Source organism: Octodon degus, unplaced genomic scaffold, assembly GCF_000260255.1.
Source record: "Octodon degus isolate 3935 unplaced genomic scaffold, OctDeg1.0 scaffold00351, whole genome shotgun sequence".
NCBI classification, from domain to species: domain Eukaryota; kingdom Metazoa; phylum Chordata; class Mammalia; order Rodentia; family Octodontidae; genus Octodon; species Octodon degus.
The window spans coordinates 459,514-463,487 of NW_004524927.1; positions in this window are offsets into that span (position 1 = coordinate 459,514).

The following is a 3,974-nucleotide window of genomic DNA, read 5'->3' on the forward strand; positions in this document are numbered from 1 at the left end:
TTTGACTTTCAGCCTATGAATGTCTTTATGAGTTAAATGTGTTTCTTGTGTACAGCATATTGTTGGATTTTGTTTCCTAATCCACTGTGCCAGTGGCTACATCTTTACGTTTATATTTACAAGGCAGGGAGATGGGGCTTAGCTCATGATGCTGGGGCAAGGGAAGGCCTCCTGGGCAGGGTAGGGGGATGGGCGACCCAGCAGGACACAGGCTTCCCAGAGAAGCTGGGCTGTGCTGTCCAGTCCTGCAAGCTGCTTGAGCCCAGCCATGGAAGGCAGCTGTGCACCATCTGGAAACTGAAGCGCATTTCAGTGGGTGGTGCTTTCAAGAAACAAAACATACAACCACGGAGGAAGCCGAGCACCCAGGCAGGGGAGATGACTTCCAGCCTACAGGGTCTGGGGAAGTAGGTCTCCATAGCAACCTTAGGGAGCCAGGCCTGCAGCTGCCAGGGAAGGCAGCTCCCATGGTCAGGCTGGGGAGGACAGATGGGGGCTGGCAGCCAAGGTCACCTGGGTGCTGGGGCAACCTGGCCCGGGGCTGGGAAGTGCTGCGAAATCTCTGAGTTCTCTCTCTGCCAGTCCACTTCTGCCAGGAAAAACAACTGCTCTTCCTTCTGCAGGTTCTGGGAAATAGTCTTTGTTCCTCCTGGGCCTGGAGAAGTGGCCTTAATCCAAAGTGATTACCTTGCTGTGTGTGCAGATTTATTTGTCAGTGATGGCTTCTCTGGCTGCCCCAGTCTTGGGCTCCAGTTGCCTGCAGCCAGTGACAGAGGCCATATGTCTTTCCAGCCTCATGTCAAGAATGACATTGAGGTCTCTTTGTCTTCTTGGAAGCTTTTGTCTGTGTGTGTACCTCATAGACCTCTGTGACTGATTCCTCCTGCAGTTGAAAGGGGCCAAAAAAAAAAAAAAAAAAAAAAAAACTCAGGAGTTAAGAGGAAGCTGGGAAGCACCCTTGAGCTGGCAGGCCCCCCTGTGTGGCTTCTTCCCTTTGCTGTTTGCAGCAGTGTGGTTGCTTCAGTGCCCTTGGGCTGGGGCTGCTGCACCACCCCCAGGTACTGTCTGGGCCACACATGCAGGTCGGCCTCCACCTGTGTTGGCACTGTCTCCGGCATCTGCTGTCATTCTGGGCAGGCTTAGGAAGGTGAAGAGTTTATGTTTTCTATTGCCACTCATTAAAATAGCAGGAGGGAAGATTGTGTCCCTTCTTGACAGCCCCTATCGCTGGTGTAGTGGGTCAGCTGGGGGAAGTCCTAGAGAAGACACACTTTCTCCACTCAGCATCCTGCCTGTAATGGGCGGTGCTGGCTGGTTTGAGCCTGGTGCTCTCAGTCTTACATGTCTCCGCTAGGGAGCATCAGGCCGTGGTGCTCACCCCCACTCAGGTCACCGTCCTTCCCATCACTTTCCCTTTGGTTGGCATTTGTACTAGCAGAGGGCAGGCAGTGGACCAGCTGCATTGCACTGGTGCCAGGCAGTGAGTGAGGGGCACACGTCGTCACACCAAGCCTTTCAACTCTTGTAGGGCAGTAAGGAGAGCAGCTTTGATCCCTACGTCTGCTCAACGTGTGGCTTTTGTTGTTTTGTACGATGTAAAAAAATAAGATTTCAAATTAACTGCAGTTTAGCTGTGTCTCGGTTTTTAATTGCTTGGAATTAGCACTTGATTTGCATAGCACTTGATTTGCCAATTATCTGTGCTTAAAGGAGGGACAGCTCCTGATTATGTTCCGTCTGGAAGGAAGCAGGATGGAGAACGATCCTTGGGAGGAAAAATCCAAACTCCGCGACTGAACGGTGCCCCATACTTTGTGTGTCTGTGCTGTGTCTCCCACAAATGCGCTTCCCAGACAGGAATGGTGCTGGTGCTGGGAGGTAGGCTGGCTTCCAACTGAGGTTGCCCAGCCTGCTAAGGTTAGAGACAGCGTTCTGACCCATCCTGGTGCCAGCTGCCTCTTTCTGCACTTTTCTCTGGGCTGAAAAAGGTTCTTGGCTTAAGATCATTGGGCCAGAATGCTGAATTTCTAGTTCAGGTTCGGCCTCAGGCTGCTCATTTATGTAGTGATGGAGGGAATTTGTATATAGGAAGTTTCGGCCCCCATCCTAGCCGGGGTGGAGATTCAGGAGGTGAGTGGCTCTTTACCAGTCACGCGCTGGGAGGGATCCGGCCTATCTGTCTTGAGGTTGTCCCTGATGCAATGAATTAGAGTCCAGGGCTGCACTGGTCTCCAGATGCTGTCCATGAGCCACTTCCTATACGGGGCAGGATGCTCGATTGGATCTTATGTCTCCCAAAGGCTTCACTACTGTCACCACAGGGGCACAGGCTAAGAGGCACATGCAAGGGTGAGGCCATCAGCAGGCACAGGACTCTGAAGCCAAATGCTACAGAAAGCTCCACCTCCCCCTTTTCTTCTTCCACTAGCAGTGACTGGTGTCTGCTTACACAGGTGTGGAGGAACTGGGCTTCAGTGCCACCTTCTTGGAGCCTATAAACCAAGGAGGTGTGATTATCATGCCATCCTCAACTTGGCTGGCTTAAGGAACACCCGGGGATTTATGGAAGATTCTTGGGTATGTCTGGTTGTGTCACAAAGGCATGACCTTGGGAACTGTATCTGGCCCCTCCCTTTCCTCTCTGGAGTGATTCCCCTGCTCTGCTCCCTGATTGCCATGAACTGAGCAGCTTTGCTCCCCGACGTCCTTCCACCGTGATGCTCCTGCATTGTAGCAGCCAGCCATGGACTGAACCCTTTGACACCATGAGCCAAATAAACCTCTTCTCCTTTGAGTTGTGGGTGTCAGGAGTCTTATCCAGTGACAGGAAAGTGACTCATGCAGAGGGCACTGAAGGGGAAGTCGCAAGCAAGTGAATCAGGGTGCGACTGCCTCACAGTGACACATGTAGGTTGTCATGGTGCCAACTGTCACGGAGGGAGGATGCTGACATGCCCACAGAACTCAGGTGGGGCTTGCCTTGGGTGGCACCTGACCTAAGACTTAGAGAGATGACACCGTCTGAGACCCGGACATTATGCCCTGTGCCTGGCATGTGACCCTTTTCTTGGTCATTTCCATAGTCCAGGAGTGGCCCACAGAGCCAGGACCTAATTCTTCTAATAATTGTTTGAACACAAGGCTCACCCAGCTTCTAAGTAGGGACAGTAGAGGGCCTGAATTCCAGCAGTGACACCAGCCACCTGTGTCCACACTGAAGAACAAGATGCTTGTGACTTCTCTGCATCCAGAGCTTCTGGGGGACAGTGGGTATCAGCTCAGACACCTGCCTGCTCTGAACTGTGCTCTGAAATCCTGTGCTTTCCCACACTCACTTGCCAGGAGGCACCCCGAGTGCTCTGCCTGTGCAGAGTCAGCACCCTGAGGGCTGATTCTTCTCAGGACCCACATCCCCCGGGCACCAGTGTTCATGCATCATCAGAGGTGCTTCTGCGTCACTTCCCAGCAGGTCAGGTTTTGTCAGGAGGCCTCTAACAGACCTCACTGAGTGCACCCTGTGACAGGAACTGCATGAGTCACCTTGGGGAGGGTCTCTCCTCAAAGCACTTCAGTTTTCTATCCAGTACAGCACCTAGTGGGGTCCCTGCATCCTGATTGTCTAACCCATGGTTTCCGCTAGTGTGGGAGACCCCCTTATCCAGGACCTTCCAGCAGCTCCAGTCTCTGGCAAGGAAGGAGATGACATTACACAGCTCTTCATGTGGCCTGACACTGGGGTGGAACTCCACAGGAGCTGGGCTCTCCTCCTGGATTGTGACTCAGCATTTCTTTTCTTTCTCTCCAACTTCTGATGTGTAAGATGCTCATACATCATCTTACTTTTGAATGTAGGGAGGCTGTCTTTCCTGGCCTACTGTCTCATGCAGAGTGCAGTCAGTTTTGTAGTAGATTTTGTTAAGTGAAAGACTTCATTCCATAGTTTGTGTGGACTGTTTTTTTTTTTTTTTACTTTT